Consider the following 21819-nt stretch of genomic DNA (forward strand, 5'->3'; position numbering starts at 1 on the left):
TCTGTAATTAAAGATATTTAATAGATTTGAGAATGCAGGTCTAGCATTATAAATCTTGAAATATTAGTTTTTAATCTTACAACAAAAGGATATGATTTATTATTCCCTTGTGTAACCTAGCAGCACTTCGACTATTTCATGGCCTGGTAGAAGGGTCAGTAATAATACATCTCTAACCCCATCCCCAAAGCTTTAGTGGATGGCAGAGATTGCTCATTGCAGAAACTTTTAGGAAGCAAGCTGACATGAAGAATTTTCAGCAGGTTACCATCACTGAGATTCCCTAAATAAACTACCAGTCACCCTCAAAGTTTCTTAATGAAGATATATGTCTTTTTTATAATGGAGTTCATAAAGCCTTGTGAATCTCTGTTTCCTAAAATCCAATTAATCAGATTCATTATGTACATGATAATCCAGTTCTTCCTAAAGTGATTTTTATTGCCCTGGCAGAACCCCCTTTTAACTGCTTTCTGAAGTTCACTAAATTAATTTAAAATATGTATTTTCTGATGCTTTATCAATGAGATTTATTAGCTTTTTTCTCCCCAAAAATGGATTTCTAAGAAGTGGCTATGTAAAGTATAACATCTAAACTATGTCATGCCCCCAACCAGAAAAACAAAAAAACAAAAAATGAACTTAGCAATTTATTGCTAATTTTAAATCAAGGTGAAAATATTATAACTGACTTTCCTTCTTCAGTTTGGATAACAGAGTGATTGGATTAAAATTTAACTGGCTGCTTTTAAGATCTCATCAGCTTGTATGACTATAATGAGAATTTCGTTTTCACAAAGAGGCCCGCAACAGTGCTCTGGCCTTACAGAGTACAAAATCTAGTTCTCTAGGACACCAAATAACTAGCTGGACTGACTTCTTTTATTTTGCATACCTCTGTCTTGGCATCTTGTAGACAAGCTCAAGTGAATTATTCAAAGCTATAAGGAATCAGTGATGGATTTCAAATATAATGACTCATTCATTCATGCATTCATTCAAGAAGCATTTATTATGGACTTACTGGGTGCCCAGTGCACTCTCAGGTGCTGTGTGGAATGTTAAAGATGTAGAAGAAACAATCCCAGATTTCAAGGGACTTACATAGCCTAGCTGAAAAGAAAAGAAAACAAAACAAAACAAAACATACAGTATAAATAGCTGAAGTGCGATTTTGAGGTGCAGTATCTATAAGGAAATGTGGTGTAAGGACATATCCTTATAAGTAAATGTTCAAAAATTGTAGGGTTTTTTCTGTGTTTATCCAATGTTTCCAAATGGAAGTGATGTTGATGGATAAGTTTTTAAGTTTAGTCCAATAGAGTCTGAATAGGACAACTTTTACTCAGTCTTGTCAGAGACTAAGCCAATTCCTGGTTGTCTACGACCATTTATTCTCCAGCTATCATTCTTATCCTCATTTTTCTTCCTGATGAACCTTAGACTATAACTCTAAGATACCCTTATTCTGGAAAGTTATATTTTGCCATACCTCACCAGGCTTAGACCTTCATAATATTTCCTGGACATTTTCTTGCTATCCTTCCCCCACTCCCCATCTTCTGTCTTTCTACCATTCTTTTTTTCAACATCCTTGAAGTGCTGCCTTTCATCATTAGACTATAAGTGCCTTGAAGGCAGGAACTATCTTTTTAGCTTGTATTTATATTCCCAACACTTAGTACAGTGCTTGGAACATAGTAAATACTTAATAAATGACAATATCTATTTATCTATCTGTCTTCCTATCATCTATCTGTCTGTCTATCTATCATCTATCTGTCTGTCTATCTATCTGTCTGTCTGTCTATCATCTGTCGGTCTAGCTATCCATCTGTCTGTCTTTCTATCTATCGTCTATCTGTCTATCTATCATCTATCTGTCTGTCTGTCTATCATCTCTCTTTCTTTCTATCTGTCTATCTATCTATCTATCTATCTATCTATCTATCTATCTATCTATCTATCTACTTATTTCTTCTTAGGTACCATGCTTTCCATTTGGGTAGCTGCTACCAAATGGAATGTGAATGTCTTGATAGACCATCAGGGAAATCTTCAGCAAGGTGGTTGATACATGCAGGCTGCTTCAGAATAACAGTTTAAGTTTAAAGTATAGAGATGAAGGCATTATGGCAGGCCCAGGGGGGAAATATTTTTTTTGTAAGGGAAGCCTTCTTGAGACACCTCAAATTACATTATAGGTAGGCTGTACCAGAGGGCAGAACTAGGTAGAAATTTAAGGGGAGGGGAAATTTTAACTGAATGTAAGACAGAATATTATAAGCATTAGGATTGTCCAGAAATGGAATAAGCTGCCCTGCAAACTCAGTATATTCCCCATCACTGGAAGACTTCCCAGGAGACTGGAAAATCATCTATCAGGGTAGAAAGTTGGACTCACTAATCTTTCAGGTCTCTTCCAACTCTAAGATGCTATGACTTTGTGATTCCTCAGTGCTAATCCATTTGCCTTTTTTTTTTTGAAAGCACTTTAATGCAGATGAAATAATGATTTATTTCTTATTGTTACAGGCAAAAACCTGTCAACTTACTGGAATCTTTATCCTTAAAAAGCAGATAGATTTAGAGGCACCAATGCACATTTTGTTCCGTGATGGTCTTTATGCAACATCTATCACTGTGGCGTAATAATTAACTGGGCTCCTTTCTGCTTTGGTGTGATTATTCATATAAATAAGAAGGTAATTGATGAAAGACACTAAAATGAAAAAAAAAAGCCACCCCTTGCCATCCTTTAGTTAGGAGGAGAGACAGTGGGCTTCATTTTCTGTGACCCATTAGCTTCAAATATAAAAATAGATTTTGAAGACAGTGTTAAAGAAAGACAAACCATCTAGGGGCTAAAAATGAAGATAAATTTTGATCCAATGACAATTTTTTTTAGAATTCCAACTATTAAGTGGCTGAAATTAGCCCTATATATATATGCATATAAACTATTTTCCGTTTTATATTGCTTCATATATTCTTCCTATATATTATTTACAAAGGTCTATGGAGGGGGGATTTAGATCCATATGTCATCAGTATAGAGAACTCCTAGTATGTAAACACCCTACATTAGTTCAGATAAGCCATTCATCTCTTACTTAGAGTCTTAGATTCTTGGGACCCTGAAGAGGTTAAATGACTGGCCAGACATCAAAGAGCCAATCAGAGGTACAACTTGAATTCAGGTCTTCCTGATGTCCACTCAGATTTCCACAAATGCCCCCATAGCTACAGGAGGAGCCAATACCTTGTGCAAAGCCCACAGGCTTTCATTTTCTGTTTGGAGAAAACTGGTCCTCTAGCTACTCTGGCACACTGCCTTTCTCAGTGCTGTTACTTGTTATACATATATGTAGTAACATTGGAAAGGCACCTAAGAAGCCATTTTCAATATATATGTGTGTGTGTGTGTATGTATTAAAGAGAGAGACTGCAGATTTAGAGTTAGAAGGGGCCATGGAGGTATATAGTCCAACCCTCTCATTTTCACAATTAAGGAAAATGAGGTCCAACAAGGTTAAGTCGCTGCCCACTGTTACATAAGAGCTAAACAGAAGAATCAAATCCTGGTCTGCTGACTCCCGATCCACTGTTCTTTCCCCTGAGGAACATTCTGAAAGAATAGAAAAGATTACAGATGATGTTACATCTGTAATATAAAATAAAATGAACAAAAGCAAACAAAAATGGCAACCAAGAATGATTTATTAATTGGTACAATCTACTTTTGCATCTCTTTGTGCACACCAAGGGCCTCTTTAATAAAATTATCAGAAGGGAACAGGCAGACTTTCACAGATGAGTTTCAATAGCATACTACATCTTCACTATCATACATATGACTGATAGGTACAGAGAAAACCAGATACAGCTACGTTTGTTATTTGTCAATTTAAAAAAAAATGACTCAGTAGAGCACAATACAGCCTTAAAAAGTCTCTTCCAACAAAGTGTTCTCATGTATATATTCAGATTATACAGGGTTCCTTTGTAGATGTGACCAAAGATAATTGATAACTATTCAACAATCTTCTAATTATCATTATCAAGCAGGATATAAAATAGGTACATATTCACCTAAGATCTTCACCATGATCATGAAAGAAGGATCCCCTTTAGATTTTGGGTTTCTCCAATAATTCTTTTTGAAGATAAAATTAGACTGATTGCTTGAAATCCCAGAATGCTTCAATGAGATCTGTAGACATTAAAGTAGATCAGGCTTCTTATATCCCTAAAGAAACAACCAAGTGCGTAAAGGGTCTATATTGCCCATATTCTTACACAGTTGGATAGACAGTCCATTGAATTAATCCATCAATACCTACTTCTTGTATAGGCACTGAAGATAAGACAAGAGCTGAGTTTAGAAATCAATGGGAGGAAAAGATTGGGTTGGATGACATTTGGGAGATTGTTTTGTGCTTCTGACAGTCTCCAAGCAACTCTGAGTTGCAAAAGTGTAACACCAATGTTCTCCCAATGATGCTATATGACTGCCCACTAAGGAATACTACATTTTCAGGAGAATCAAAGCTGATATTTTGTTCAATCAATGACAAAGCATTTATTAAATGCTTATTAAGTGCCAGAAACTAGGCATATGAAGACAAAAATATAACTTTGCCCTGACCATTGTATCCATTATAGGTTAACCCTTCTCTTATTCACACCCCCCACATACACCACAGTCACTAGAGATAGCGGACTGTGTGAATTTGTACTCATTCACTCACCAATCAGGATAGCTGGATCATAAAGGAGAAGTTTTAAAACTAACTGAATTAACTACCTTGGACCGTAGTCTCTGGAAGTCCAATGGTTCTGAGGGTTGAGCAGGTAGAAATTTTGCAGATGAGGAAATGGAGGCAAAGAAAAGTTAAGTGACTTGCCCAACATCACACATCCAGTAAGTGTCTGAGGCCGTATTTAAACACATATCCTTCTGTCTCTAAGTTCAATATCCTATCTGCCATGCTATATCTCTAAAAAAGTCTTCCCCTAATAAAGTGTTTCACAGATTTAGAACTGAAAGATCATCTAGACCAACTTCTGCATTTTGAACATATGGAAACTCGAGGCCAGTAAGATTAATTAATTTTCATAAGGTCACAGAGATAGTAAGTGGCAAAGTCTGGGCTCGAACTCGCCCTCTACCTCCAAACCCAGCTTGCTTTTCCATTAGTTCATGTTGATAATACTGGATGTGTTGTGGAGTACTGGTGGTAGAGGACAGAAGAATAAAGTGGGGGCTAAAGGATAGCCTTAGTTGTTGTAGATACACCTTTATTAAAAATTTTTTTTTTTAAATCTGGTTTCAGCATTGAGGTGAGATAGAAAAAAGGCGACAGACACAAACATACTATCCTTAGGAAAATAAAACTACTTCTCATTTGGACTTTAGCCTAGCAAGTTGTGAGAATTTGAGAAACTGGGAATAAGAAGACATGAATAGAGTGTGATCAATTGTTTTCAATTCATCCCATATCCTTAATCTCTCTGCCCTCCCTTTGCCACATGAACTTTCATTATTTCTATTGTACATATCTGAATGCATGAGATCATTGGGATTAAAGCTTAATGTAATCACTTAGATACCTATGTAGGTAACTGTCTGTTTTGCTAAATATATGTAATTATTAGTAGTTAGCTGTTACTGGTTAAACAGGAGAGAAGAGGAGCCTCTAGGCTCCAAGAAAGACATAGGGATCCCAGAAAGCCAAGAGAGGCCATGTAGATAGAAAGCTGGTGTTGGCAATAGGAAGATTTGAATTTCAGTGTGGCCTCTGACACCTACACCTAGCCTCTAAGGGCCTGGGGTGACTCTCTATAAGGTGCTGACCTACAATAATAGCTAGAGCTTCTTTATTTGGAGTTTCCCATATCAGTTACATCACAGGTCCAGTCCCTGTCATTATTCTAGAATGCAAAAAGTCAAAAGATAACCTAGGCTTCTTGGTAAGAGAAAAAGACAATCAAAGAAAAAGTCATTGAGTTAGTGGAAGCTGACTAGAGACCAACTACTCAGATACCAAAAGAAGTGTAGCTCACAAGATAAGAAGGAAAGCAGAAATCTGAGAAACAATTTTACAGCCATTGTTTCTAATAAATGTCTCATATCTAAAATACCGAGAGAACCAAATCAAATATATAAGAATACAAGTCATTCCTCAATTGAGAAATAGTCAAAGAATATGAACAGGCAGTTTTCAGATGAAGAAATTAAATCTATCTATAGCCATATGAAAAAAATGTTCTCAATCACTACTGATTAGAGAAATGCAAATTAAAACTACTCTGAGGCACCACTTCACAGTTATCCCATTGGCTGATATGAAAGAAAAGGAAAATGATTAATGTTGTAGAAGATGTGGGAAAATTGGAACACTAATGCACTGTTGGTGGAGTTCTGAACTGATTCATCTATTCTCGAGAACAATTTGGAACCATGCCCAAAAGGCTATAAAACTGTGCATGCCCTTTGGCCCAGTAATACCACTACTAGGTCTATATCCAAAAGAGGTTATAAAAAAAGGGAAAAGAACCCACATATACCAAAATATTTATATCTGCTCTTTTTATGGAGGCAAGGAATTGGAAATTGTGGGGATGCTCATCAATTGAGGAATGGCTAAACAAATGGTTTTATATGAATGTAATGGCATATAATTGTGCTGTAAGAAATGATGAGAAGGTGGATTTCAGAAAAACCTGGAAAGACATACTTGAATTGATGCTGAGTGAAATGAGCAGAACCAAGAGAACATTGTATATAGCATCAACAGCACTGTGTGATGATCAACTGTGATAGACTTAGCTCTTTTTAGCAATACAGTGATGCAAGACAATGACAAAAGACTCATGATGGAAAATACACTCCACATGCAGCAAAAAGAACTATGGAATCTGAATGCAGATTGAAGCATACTATTTTCACTTCTGTTGTTGCTTTTGTTGTCATTGTTGTTGTTTTTTCTTTCTTGTGTTTTTTTTTCTTTTGTTCTGATTCTTCTTTTAAAACATGACTAATGTAGAAATATGTTTAATGTGATTGTAATGTATAATCTATAATAGATTGCTTGCTGCCTTCAGGAGGGGTGAGGGAATTGAGGGCGGGAAAAAATTTGAAACTCAAAATCTTACAAAAGTGAATGTTGAAAACTATCTTTACATGTAATTCAGAAAAAATAAAGGTCTGGGAAATTTTTTTAAAAAACTCTTTTTGACAAATAAAAACAAAACATAACAAAACAAACAAATGAACAAAAACAAAAGAAATGCACCTATAACTAGGACAGGAACTGGAGACCCTCCAAAACCTACAATTTCTTCACTTAGAAGAACTCTGGGGGAGTGTAATTGAACCCTGAGAGTGGAGCAGTCTATAATCAGAAAGAGAATCTAGAGAGAAGGACCCAGGGAGGGAAAAGACTAGACTCAAGAGACAGACCTGACAGACTAGCAAGGAGACCTCCAATTAGACATCCTCTAACCTGGAAAAAGCTTGACTCCATAGCTACACTAAATACCTGTCATTGTATGTCTATATACCATCTGTCCTTATATCACCTATGTTGTAAATAATTTCTATTGCAATCAAGAAGACCAACCTGAGAGATTGAGTGTTGCTGTCAATCATATAAAAAGATGTAAAGAAATAAGAAGTCTGTATTCCTAAAACTACAAAAAGAATTTAGAGTGTTAATGGACTACAAGCTCAATAGGAGTGAATAGTGTGACCTGACATCTACAAAAATCATAATAAAACTAATGTTATTTTTGGCTCAGAATAATGGTGTCCAGAACAAGGGAGGGGGCAGTTCAGCTGAACGCCACCCTCTTCAGACTCCATCTTATGCTCAGTTATCCATGCCACATTTTGGGGAAGACATTAATAAAGTGAAGAGATGGACAAAAGCACAGCATGTTATGTATCAGTTGAAGGAAATGAAGGATTTCAACTAGATGGTCTCTTAGGTACCTTTAAATTCTAGACCTAAGATACTATCATACTGGGGACAGGTACATGCATACACAACACACTTCTGACAATGTCTTTCCATGTGGAGGTTGGGGAAAGTAGAGAAACTTCTTCCATAAGAGTTGTAATGATATATAAAGGAGGTGCCTTAGGGAGACATTAGAACTTGAATAGACAGTTTTTAATTGGTTGTAGTCATGTTAACCATGTGGTGGACAATACTGTCCTTGACCAATTGAAGTTGCAGAACTAGAACTAGGACTGTCTTCATGAGTACTAGTAAGTCTTCATAAGTTAGCCTTTGTTACTCTCTTTGGTGTCTCCCAGTTTCATTCCTTTGCTGATGGTCCAATGAAAGGTAATGCTACAAATAGCAGAGACTGTGGGCTTTCTTCCCTCTAAGAATGACATATGATCTTGTGAAAACAGGCTTTAGTCCTTTTGACACAATACTTGTTCTTTTCTGTTTTAAGAGAAGGAGATTAATCTGATGGGTGCAGTCTTGTGAGGTACAAAAACTCAGGAGAGTAAGCCTCTAGGATTCTGGAAGCCTGAGCCCATGCTAGCTTTTTCAGCCATCCCAGTAACACACCTAGAAGTAATGTTTGAGAATGACCTTCTGGACCTAGCCTATCATTACCTGAGATAAGAACTGATCCAGCAGTCATGTTGCATTTGAACATGAACTTGGGGAAACCAATGCTGGGTAGAAAATGTGCTAAGAGTAAACCCATGATCCCTTGAAATAAAGGTAGTATTGGGGACATTGTGACCCTGATGTCTGGGGGGGAAATGTTTCCACTTTTGTTCTAGTTATTTCTTTGAAATAAATATTCTTTTGAAAAAGTTAATTGATGTTAAATAAGTAAATAAATGGAGGGGCATCTAGGTGGCACAGTGGATAGAGCACTGGGCTTGGAATCAGGAAGACTCATCTACATGAGCTCAAAGCCAGCCTCAGAAACTCTGTGTGAATCTGGGCAAGTCACTTAACTGTGTTTGCCTTAGTTCTTCATCTGTAAAATGAACTGGAGAAAGAGATGGAAAATCATTCCAAAATCTTTGCCAAGAAAACCCCAAATGAGGAGATGAAGAGTCAGACACAACTGAAATGACTCAATAACAAAGGTAAATGGAATTGAGGTGCTAGTTGTCTAATAGTGGGGAGAACATAACTCGGTGGGGGCTTGGGCGAGTAGCATTGGGTCAGTGAAGTGATTCCCAAACTTTTCAGAGTACCTCTAGAACCCTCAGGGTTCTGAGATAATGGCCCAAACACCATCAGTACATGATGATTTTATCATCCTGGGGTATTTATATGTAGGCAAGAAGACTTAGGAGATACATTTTTTGCTGTCTTCATGAATTTGAAGAGCTAGGAGAAGAGGAACGGGGGCAGGAGAGAGTTGTCAAGAGGAAGCTATAAACTAGAAGTACTGAGACACTTAACAATTAGAGCTATTCCCCATCACTTGAGGTTTTCCAGAAAAATCTCGATGACTATTTGTTGAGCCTGTTGTATTAGGGATTTGGGGGCCAGGGATTGGGCTCAATGGCTTCTGTGGTCCCTTTCAATTCTGACATTCTGTGAGACTCCTTCATAGTAGTGGAGATAGGGAGCTGGGTATATCTTAATAGGGGAAGTGACCCCTGAAGGAAAGAAAAAATAATCACAAAATAGTGATAGAAAGAAAAAGACAAATGGATCAAGTTTGGGCTGAGACGTGAAGCATATCCTGATGAAAAGATGAGAAAACAAGAAATGAGACTGTATTTACACCAGTAAGCCTAGAGAAACAGTTTTCATTTTATTTCTTGGTTATTTGGGGATTTGCTTGTGGCTTATGTGGTTTACAGTGTGCTTTTTTGTAAGAGAATGGGAGGGAGGCTCTATTTTGCTGAGACTCCTTAGGCAATTTTGTTGAAAGCGAACACCCTAAAAGGCTAAGAAATTATAGCATTTATTTATCCATTTTCCTTATCACAAATGCTCAACAGAATATGGCTAGGTTGGCTAAATAAATCATATTATGTGGTTCTTCTTTCTATAAAGTTACAATAAGAAAAGAAATTGGGTACTGTTTGTGGCTACATTATGTAATTGTATGTGTGATATTTGATGCATTAGAAACAATTTCCTGATAAATCATAGAATTTAATTCCAAAAGCAACTCTTTCATGATGCACTCACTAAGTCTTTATTTCATCTCTACTAGAGGCAAAAATAAATTGTTAAAGTTGGGGATTCTAGACAACATCAGACATCATGATATTACTTTTCAAGGTTGAAATCTGAATAGCAAAATGACAAATGAATAAATTCATCATAGTGCATCCTGGGAAGTACTACAACAGGATACCCCAGCATATTAGATGATGGTTATTTTCCAGTATATTATGGATTATGGGGCAGAAATCTGTACCAACCACTTCTGGTAATTGTGGAATATCCCCACACATATACTTGAGCTTTAGAAATGTTTCTAAGTGCACAGGAATGAGCAGATAATGGATACTACTCTTAATAGGTGTTTATACAAGTGGTCCATTTTGGGTTGAAACCAGTCTTGGCAAATAAAAGTCTTGTTTGTCCCATTAGCTCTAATGTTGCTAAGGGGTCCAGGTGAAGAAAGGGGAGCACATAGTTTCCTAGCATGAAATGCTGTTCATTTGAGGCTTTAGTAGGTGCTTAATAGAACAATCTTGATTTTTCACAAAGAACATTGCAATGAGAAGCAATGTTCAATTAGGCTAGTATCCTGAGGGCCATTGGTGTGCTGGTAAATGTTTAATAACCCAACTCTCTAAGGAAAGAAGGAAAAAAGTGCCCATGACACCTTTTTAATTTTAATCTGCATTATAAACAATATTTTCCATCACTTTATTAAGTCTAGATATTCCACAAAACAATAAATCAGGCCCTGATTCATAGCATTTGCAGATTTCCAAAGTGTACATGTTCGCACTAAAAATTTAACAATCCATTCTTGTGAGCTGGTGTTCCAGCACACCTCTCTTTAGGAGGTACACCAAAATGTAATTGCTTGTTGTAACATACCATCCCTTTTTCTTGAAAATTGTCCCAACATTCTGTTAGCCATAAAACACCCCAAATATGTTCAGTTTGAGAAAAAAAGAGAAAGTTTTGATAAATGTAGAACTCTCTAGCAATTCCTGCTAACCACAAATGGTGTTTACTTGACTTTTCTAGCTGCATATTATCACATAACCCAGGGCATATCTCTTTGTTGTCACTCTCTCCTGCAGAGGCATTCATCCTTCCAGTAGCATCTAGACAATGCTTCAGAAGTGCTGGATTTTCACATTAAAATATCCTTGAGGGTTTATTTTATTTTTAGTGGTGGAAACTTTCATGATAGTTAGGTGTCCTGAAACTCAACAACTCATTAAGGTCAGTTCCTGTGTTAAGAATGAACACATGGTGTGTTGATTCCTCTACGGCCTACAGTGACATGAGAGTGGCTTTAATTGTAGCACTAGAGAGGGGTAGAAAGACCAAGAAAAAAGCCTGAAAGTCAATAAGAAAATGCACTCGATCAGAAATCAGGAGGCCTGGGTTCTAGCTTTGTCATTAGCTTCATGGCTTTGGGTCTAGGTCTCCTCTGGGCTTCTGTTTCCTCATGTAGACCATGGGGGACTTGGACCCTTAGGCTGGACTAGAGAATTGCACTTATTAGACCCTCCACCTCTGAAATTCTATCATCTGTGATTGAGAACTGGCTTTCATAGATTGCAGTCTGAGAAGTAGCCCAGCAATTCTCATTGGGATAATGATAAGACCTATTGAACCTCTACTGCTTAAGAGGATATTCTATAAGGGCCCTAGGGTCTATCCAGGGAATATTTGAATTGGTGGAGGCAGTAGCATGTAAGCCAAGAGCTTCATTTAAGGTACATACAAAACCTCTTGGGAACTAGATACTGTCAAGAAGAGATGGCTATCTTGACACATAGACTATCAGAGCTGGAAGGGACCTTGGGGACTATTTAGTCCAACCCCCTCATGTTCCCACTTAGAAAATGGAGTTGGAAAAGTGTTTAACTGCCCATTTTACACATGCTCATTTTCCTGGGACAGATAGTCCTAGGCTTTAGAACAATGTGAAGTGGCCTGATGATGTCTATTAAGAGCAGAACAGAAGATCACACTGAAGAGTCTTTCCATATTTTAATGAATAATTTTGCTTTTCAAGCTGCAAAATACTCCCAGTTTTTCTGCTTTAACCCTGTGATGTGCTCTGCTGCTACTGAAATGGTCTCATCTTTTTCTCCTCATATTGACTGCTTTAACCAGCAAGATTATTGAACTGATTAAATTGACTTACTATTGAGAGCTCAATTTATATGTTTTCTCAAAGCAAATATGTTTGCTACCTAATGTTCAGTGTTTTTGTTGAATGCTTTCTGCTACCTAGTAAAGCACTCACATCTAACTGTTGATCCATTTACTTAAAAAAATAGGAAGAAAGAAAGAAAATAGCTATCTTTACAAAGGGTTTAGAAAATTAAATGTTTACCTGGTACTCCCCAGAAAGCAATAGCATTACATTAGATTCACAAAATAAGTAACAGGCACATTTTTTACCTTTCTAGTGATCAGTTCTATGACATTTGCTATATTTATTGACTGTCTTGAATTGTTTGTAGTTATTTTTTTAAAAATTTTCTTTTTAATAAATCTGGAGACCTGTATCCTCAGAGGAAGAATCATCCCTCTTCTTTTTGAGTACTAATCTTTTCATCTGGGCTCAGAATTCCATCCCTTCCTACCTCCTGAGGTATTATGGTCAACACATCCTCTCCCCAAAACATCTTTAATTCTTTTTTCTTTCCATTTTTACAGTTATACACATGTAGGTGAATGTTATCTTCATTCTTACTCTTCTTCTTCCTTGGAATTCCTACCATACATGCTCCCAAAACTTTGTCATTCAAAATTCTATGCTTCCTTAAAGACTAAGCAAAAATTCCCTTATACGTGAAATACCCTGTGACTAACCCCTCTTTGAAATGTTTTTCTTCTTAAAATTCCTATGGTAAGGTAAATTAGGAGAGAAAGGAATAGTCTACCTATCAGATCTTTGGAAAGGAAAACAGTTTTTGACCAAACAAGAGATAGAGTATATGATAAAATGCAAAATGGATGATTTTGATTATATTAAATTAAAAAAACTTTTGTACAAACAGAAGCAATGTATCCAAAATTAGAAGGGAGGCAGAAAGCTGGGAAACAATTTTTGAGGCCAGTATTTCTGATAAAGGCCTCATCTCTAAAATATATAGGGAACTAAATCAAATTTATAAGAATCCAAGTCATTACCCAATTGAGAAATGGTCAAAGAATATTAACAGGCAATTTTCTGATGAAGAAACCAAAGCTATCTATTCCCATATGAAAAAATGCTCTAAATCTCTAATGATGCAAATTAAAACAACTCTGAGGTACCACCTGACACCTATCAGATTGGCTAAAATGACAAAAAAGGAAGATAATAAATGTTGGAGAAGCTGTGGGAAAATTGGAACACTAATTCATTGTTGGTGGAGCTGTGAGCTGATCCAACCATTCTGGAGAGCAATTTGGAATTATGCCCAAAGAGTGATAAAGCTGTGCATATCCTTTGACCCAGCAATTCCACTTTTAGGTCTTTTTCCCAAAGAAATCATGGAAAGGGGAAAGGGACCCACATGTACAAAAATATTTATAGCTGCTCTTTACGTGGTAACAAGGAATTGTAAGTTGAGGGGGTGCCCATCAATTGGGGAATGGCTGGACAAGTTGTGGTATATGAATACAATGGAATACTATTGTGCTGTAAGAAATGATGAGCAGGAGGAGTTCAGAGAAACCTGGAGGGTCTTACGTGAACTGATGATGAGTGAGATGAGCAGAACCAGAAGAACATTGTACACAGTATCATCAACATTGAGTGTTGACCTACTGTGATGGACTGTATTCTTCTCACCAATGCAATGGAACAGAAGAGTTCCAGGGAACTCGTGATAGAAGAGGATCTCCAAATCCAAGAAAAAAAAAAAAAAAGAACTGTGGAGTATAGATGTTGATTGAACCATACTATTTCTTTTGTTTTGGGTGCTGTTGGTTTTTTTTTTTTCTATTTTGAGGTTTTGCATTACTGCTCTGATTTTTTCTCTTATAACAGGATTAATGCAGAAATAGGATTAATGTTATTATGTGTATATATGTGTGTGTGTATATATATATATATCTATTTATATGTATATGTATAGAGATATATAGATATAACCTATATCAGATTACCTGCTGTCTAGGGGAGGGGGGAGGGAGGGGAGGGAAGGAGAAAAATCTGAAATTGTAAAGCTTGTATAAACAAAAGTTGAGAACTATCTTTACATGTAACAGAAAAAATAAAATACCTTATATGTTAAAATTCCTATGGTAACACAATCCAATCCAACAAGGATGTCCAAAATATCTACTAAGTGTGTGACACTGAACTAGATTTGGGGCATGCAAAGGTAAGAGCACTCTCCTTCCCCCCAAAAAAAGTTCCTATTTTCCATGAGCTTACATTCTATGGTCTCTGACATATAACAGGACACTTGGTTATATTTTGGTTTGTATTATCCACCTTTAGTAGGCTTCCATCAGTTGCGGATGACCTTGAAGGGCCATAGGCCACAGTGTGGCTATGCAGTCCAATATGGGAGCCGGTCGGTTCCTGCATCTCATTCATTTTTCTTCTCTTCCCAGAGAGATTGCAAACTTCTTAAAGAAAGAAACCACATCTTTTGTTTGTTTGGAGTCCTTCTACATCCACAAGTACATTGAATATAACAGTCAGGTTGTTGGGTTTTTTTTCTGCCCTAAACCTGCCTGTTCCAAAGTAAAGTTGACATCTTATATCACTCTGAGTTAGATGAAAGACTTTGAGTTGTGATCACAAAGATGCCAACCTGCTACTGGGTCCAATAACATAAGAAAAACCCCTAAGAACTCCCTCCCACAACAATACCCAATGACCTAGCATGGTTCCACAGTAGGACCTTACACTGTAGCAGTGATGGGCAAAACAACCCCACTCTGACCCAGTGGCCATTGGATTCTCAGTCCCTTGAAGGCAAGAAGATGCTGTGCCTTCTTTTATCATCATAACCAATGGCTGAATCCACTGTGGGAGGTGAACCTGGGTTATAGATGATTTCAGCAGAGCACTAGCTTTGCCAAGGCCATAAGTGTTGATAAAGTTGTTGTTCAGTCATTTCAGTTTTGTCTGACTCTTTGTGACACCATTTGGTGTTTTCTTGGCAAAGATACTGGAGTGGCTTGCCACTTCCTTCTCCAGCTTTTTAAAAAATGGGCCAGGTATTCAAACAAACCCTGGAGGAGCATTTTCATTGTCCTTTCCCCTCAGAACAAGAGCCCATGGATTGTTCCTAGACCATGTTCTGATGCATACCTATGAGCAGGTCCTACAAAGATGGAAAGTGATTTTAAAAAAATTTAATATAGCAACTCATGAAAACATCTACTAAAGTGTATTAGTTTGAAGTTTAAAGGGTAGAGAGGTGAGAATCTTTCTTGGTAGAAAGAGTATGAAATCACAGCTCTTTTAAAAATATATTTTAACATATTCCCCCCAGGATATACCACAGCGCCTTCAACTTAGTAAGTGCTAATAAATGTTTGTTCACTTACTTGAAAACCCTTGACCCTGTGACTGCTACATGAACCTAATATAACAAGGCAAGGAGGGTCAAGGGATCCAGGGATATATGGATGGTGTCCTTTGGATGCTGGGTGCACCTCACACAATTTCACAATTGCAAGCACAGTCAATATTTAGTGCTCCTACACTGGACAACTTTAGTGATCTGAGGTAGCCAGATAGACAGCGTTCATAACCAGAGATGGGTGGCACTGATCTGCCTGTTCTTAGAATGCCTGCTGTCAGACAAATGGGCAGGTGCCCATTAGGCTCTCTGTAGGCAGAGATGCCCTTCTGGCAGTGCACCTCCACAGTGCTTCCTCCTGACAGTGATGGCTGTGTGGGTGATCCCTCCACTCTTACAGCTGCCAGGTGATTGTTGGAGTTTCAAGGCAGGAACCCCCAAGGCCTCAGCTGTGCCATCAACATCACTCCTTGTACTGCATCACTGCCCAAGGCACTGTTGGTATATCTTTGTATTCATGTCCAATTCTTTAGGTAATTATAAGCACAAAGGTACTTAATAAATGTGTGTTGAAAAATGCCAGTGTGTTTGTACTTGAAAGGAAAAAAAAGTAAAAATCAGTAGGTGTAATAAAATGAAAAGACAGAACCATCTCTTTCTCCTTACTGTTCAAATTCTACTACAGTCTGGTGATTTTTCACCTTAACTACAGTAATCTCTTTATTTCTTAAAGAGCTAGGCACAGTAGTCAGCTCTCAATAAATACTTGTTGAATTGAATTGAATTTTCAGCTCCTTTTCTCCTACATCTCCAAATGACAGGAACATTTCTTCTACCTCTCATAGAAGGTTTACTGTGTTAAGAATGTTGGGCCGGGAGTCAGGAGACTGGGCTTTGAATCCTGACTTTGACACTTCCTTGTTCTGTTACCATGAACAAGTCCCTTCAACATACTGAGATGCAGCCTTCTTATCTATTTGAAAAAGAGGAAATAATATTTGTACTCTCTTATTGTCCTTTCAGGATTATTGTGAGAAGAGTGCTTTATAAACCTTAAAGTATTATATAAACAGGTTATTAATAATATTCTCTGAATCTCTGCAGTATTTCCATTTTCTTTTTGAAAGAACAACAACAGCTTCTTTTTTCATTTAATTAATCCATGATTCTGTTATATCTCCCATATAATCACAAAATTTCAGATCTGGAAGTGACTATCTAGCCTGACTTATGCTTGAAAAGGTTTGCCCTCTGTGACATACCTAATGAGGAGTCATCCAGCCTTTGTCTGAATACCTTTACTGAGGGGAACTCATTACTTTCCAAGGCAGCCTATTCCACTTTTCAACAGCTATTATATCTATGAAGTTGTTCCTTATATCAGATTTAAATTATCTCCCTTGAAACTTGCTGGAGGTTAGGGTAAGGAGCCAGTGAAGGATAAGTCAATTCCTCTCCCACATGACAGTCCTTCTAATACTTGAAGACCTATCCCCCTGCTCCAGGTTTTTCCTTCTCCAAAATAAACAGCCCCAATCTTTCTCCAAAAGAAAGACACCCCAGGGCATCCAATTCTTCAGTCTTCACACACTATGAACTCAAAATGTGTTTCCAGCTTATAGAAAGCTTTCCTATATGATGCCCAGAACTGAATAACCTCAACCTCATTTCTTTTTATCTCTACCAACTCTTTGACACTATGCTCAAAGTTCCTCTGTTCTTTTAATTCCATGACTCACTTGTTCTTCCCATCTTTGTTATTCTATGCACTTGAGACCACTTTCTGATTAGCATAAGACTGAGCACTTTTGCCTGTCAGACTTCTTATAAAACCCATCTTGGTCCTTGAAATTTAATAGTGATAATATCCACATCATGCTGATTGTTCATGGCATCACAGTTCTAAATTGTGGGCACTTTGAGATGGTTAAATTGATGCCCATTTGCTCAATGTACCCTCTTGAGATTGGGTAGCTCTATATGAACTTTAAAATGGCAGATTAAATTTCAGATGATGTCTTTGAGGTTTTAATGGTAATACCAAAAGTTCAGAGTGTCTTCTTAAGTTGTTCCATTCCCAATTGTTTCTCCCCGAATCCAACCTAAAGTACCACCCAGTCATGAGAATATGGGACTATCTAGCTGTTTTTAGATTTGGCATTTCTGACATTAGATTCTTCAATCATTAAATTGTTTATTGCCACTTGTTCACCCCAGATGTTAAGGTTCACCATTTGGAAGTTTATAAGTTAATTTTCGTAGCCAAAGAAGTTAGGTACTAATAGGATTCAGGTGGGGAGAGAATTCTACTAAGAGGTATAAACTACCCTTTCTCAAACTTTTCCTTATGCCTAATTTTTTCCTAATGCCCTGATTCCCTCCATTCCCACACTCTCACCTTAACCAGTGACTGTTGATAGCCCATCCTTGAAATCTCAGATCAAATGCCACTTCCTCCATGAAGCTTTCCCAGCTTTCCACATCTAAAAGGGATTTGTTTTCCTCATTGGGTTTCCAGTTCTTTGTGGTACACTATAAAGAGTGCTAGATTTAGGGAACTTAGGTCTGAATCCTGGCTTTGACATTTACTAATTATGTCCCCTTGAGTAACACTAGCTGCAAACCTCATCATTCATCTGAAACTCTTTTATCCAAAGTTACAAACCATCTCTTAATTGGCATATTTTGAGGTCGCTCCCCCCCCCATCCAGTCCTCATCCTTCTTGACCTTTCAGCATCCTTGACACTGTCAACCACTCTCTTCTCCTAGAACTTGGATTCCTAACCTTTCTTTATGTTATGGAACTCTTAAGCAGTCTGGTAAAACCTATGGATACCTTCTCAGAATAATGATTTTTAAAAGCATAAAATCAAATATGTAGGATTATAAAGGAAACCAGTTGTATTGAAACAGAAATATAATTTTCTCCATCCAATTTCATGGTCCTCTTGAATGCTATTCATGGACCTCTGGTTCACCACCTTTGTCTTAGAAACTTTTTCCTCTCTAGGCTTCTGTGATGGTGCATTCTCTTGGTTCTCTTCCTATTTGTCTTACTGATCCTCAGTTTCCTTTAATGGTTCTTCATCCATGTCAACTATGCCATACAGATTAACTATGAGTATTGCTCTAGGCTTTATCCTAGGCCCTTTCCCCCTTTTTTAAAATATTATCTCAGTTGGTGATCTCATCAGCTACCATGGGTTCAGTTGTGATCTCCATACAGATGTGTCCCAGGTTTTTGTCCAACCCTAATTTCTTAGCTGAACTGAGTCATCCATCACCAACTACACATTAAATGTAATAGTCATCTCAAACTCAAACTCAAACTCAACATGTTCAAAATGGAACTCATTATCTTTATGTCCATGCCCTTCCTGCTCTGAAACCACCATCCTCCTAGTTATTTAACTTCACAACTTCACCAAGGGGTCATCCTCGGCTCTTCACTAGCATTCTTGACATATTCAATTCATTGCCAAATCTTGTCATTTCTACCTTAATAGCATCTCCCCTATAGGTTACTTTCTCTTCACTCACACAACCACTATCCTAGTTTAAACTCTCATCATCTCTTGCCTAAATTACTTTAGTAGCATCTAACTGGTCTCTCTGATTCAAGTCTCTCCCTACTCCAATATATCTTTCCATTCAGCTGACAAAGTGATTTTCCTAAAGAGAAGGTTTGACCATTCATTCCTTACTCAGTAAATTCCAGTGGCTCCCTGTTACTTCCAAGATCAAATTCAAAGTTCTCTGTATATCATTTAAAGCTTTTTAAAACCTGGACCCTTTAATATTATTGGACTTTTCTCTCCTCCACATACTCTATCATCCTTCTACACTGCCCCATTTTCTGTTTTCTACATTATTTATACATATAATATTCCATTTCCCATCTCTATACTTTTGTAATGGTTGTCCTCCAAGTCCAGAATGCTCTTCCTTCATGCCTCTACCTTTCTTGAAGACTCAGTTCAATTGTAAATTTCTATGCAAGCACTTTCTTGGTCTTACCAGTTTCTAGAATTTTACCTTCTAAGATTACTTTGCATCTATTCTGCATCTATCTTGTATCTACCTATTTTTTTTTTGCATATTTTCTCCCTCATTAGACTATAAGCTCCTTGAGGGAAGGGAATTTTTATTTATTTATCTACCTATCTATCCTTCCTATCTATCTATCTATCTATCTATCTATCTATCTATCTATCTATCTATCTATCTATCTATCTTGCTTTCTTTGAACCCCTGGCTTTAACACAGTGCCTGGAATATCGTAAGTGCTTAATAAAGTATTATGATTGACTCACGTAAATTCTCATGGTCTCACTTCCCTTAATTATAAAATTAGGGTGTTGGACTAAATGATCCCTAAGTTCTTCTGCAGCTAGCTCCACATTTATACTTAAACATGTACATGTTTTATTCCCTTACTTGATTATAAGCTCCTTGAAGGAGGCAAGGCATTAGAATTAGAAGGCAATAGAATTTAGAGCTCTTCCGGTCCTTTCATTTTATAAATGAGAAAATCAAGGCCTGAGTTTGTGAAATGGCTTGCCTAAGGTCACACTGATAGAAAGGGGCAGAAGTAAAATTTGAATCCTGGTCCTCTGACTCCAAATCTCTCTCTTTTTTTTTTTTTTGGTGGGGCAATGAGGGTTAAGTGACTTGCCCAGAGTCACACAGCTAGTAAGTGTCAAGTGTCTGAGGCTGGATTTGAACTTAGGTCCTCCTGAATCCAGGGCTGGTAGCTTTATCCACTACGTCACCTAGTTGCCCTCCAAACCTCTTTTTGCACCAGGACATGTTGCTTGTAGATTGTTTAAAATTATCTCTTCACCAGAAACACTGGGGGTACAAAGAAAGGTAAAAAAAAAAAAAATGCCCTGAAGGAGCTTTCATTATAATAAACAAGAGAAGTAAGCTGTGAAGAAATTGATACATCCAAAATGTTCCTAGGGTATATGTATGTTATCAGTGTATTTTCCTAGTTTAGTATACTGCCTATAACAGTCATTTAGGAAATCTAATTCCAAAGCAGGCTTTTATCAAGCTCTTATCACATGCGAGACACTGTTCCATTTGCTTAAGATACTAAGGCAAAACGAACAAAAAAAGTCTTGGCACAAAAAGAACTTATATTCTACTAGTTATTTACTTAATAAAAAAATTAATAGCCAAATGATCATTCAAGGCAGACTTCTAGATGGTTTTCTTGGGGTATTCTTTCCCCAGAGGTAGTGGTTTACCTCTTAGGAGGTAGCAGTTTATCTCTTCCCAGAGGTCTTCAAGTCAAAGCTGGAGGACCACTTGCCACAAATGAGGCAGATAGGGATTCTTATTTAGCTCCAAGTTTGACTGGTTAGCTTTTGTGGTCTCTTCCTATTCTGACATTCTCTTTTTTTTATTTGTTTCTATGGTCCTATTCTTGTGAACTATTCTTCAGAGACCATGTATCATAATTGGTGATGATTAGCCTCATTGGTTTACTCTGTCCTTGAAAGGTTTTGTGATTGCATTATTCGCTGTTTGTTCCATCTTTTTATTTGCATTATATTCGCCAGGTACTAGCTTCTAATAGTTTGACAGAAGAGTAATGAATAAATAGCACCTACTCTGCTATACCTGATACAAAGTAAAATTCAGCTTTTTCATTAGTCCTTGCCCTTAAGAGCTTGTTTTCAAGGATTTGTAGATTCCATAAATAATTCAGTGCATTATTACAGACTCTTGTGTTGCTAAACTCCTCTGTTTTGCTCTTAGAAGCTGTCTTGCATAGTGATCTATGAATATCCCTGTGTCTCTTTCTGTCTTTATCTCTGTCTCTGGATAGGGAAAAAATGGTTTATGGCACTCAGAAGTACCATTTTGTTATGGAATGCAGGTCTGTGGCCTCCAACTTGGCCTTTTTAGCAGTAAATAGCAGGGTATGGCTATCTTTTGGGGACTGCAAACCATCACCAAAGTGTAGCTTATTTGATCCAAATAAAAAGAAGACTAGTTTGCTTTGCTTTGTGAACTTTTTGGTATGGACAAATGGAATCATTGAGACTTTCACTGAAGAGATGTCAAAAGAAAATCTTAGCTATCCCTCTCATTTAGGCAGGTTTCACCTCAACAATTCCAAGCTCTTAAGGATTTT

This window comes from Dromiciops gliroides, chromosome 6 (genome assembly GCF_019393635.1).
Source record: "Dromiciops gliroides isolate mDroGli1 chromosome 6, mDroGli1.pri, whole genome shotgun sequence".
In the NCBI taxonomy this organism is placed as follows: Eukaryota; Metazoa; Chordata; class Mammalia; order Microbiotheria; family Microbiotheriidae; genus Dromiciops; species Dromiciops gliroides.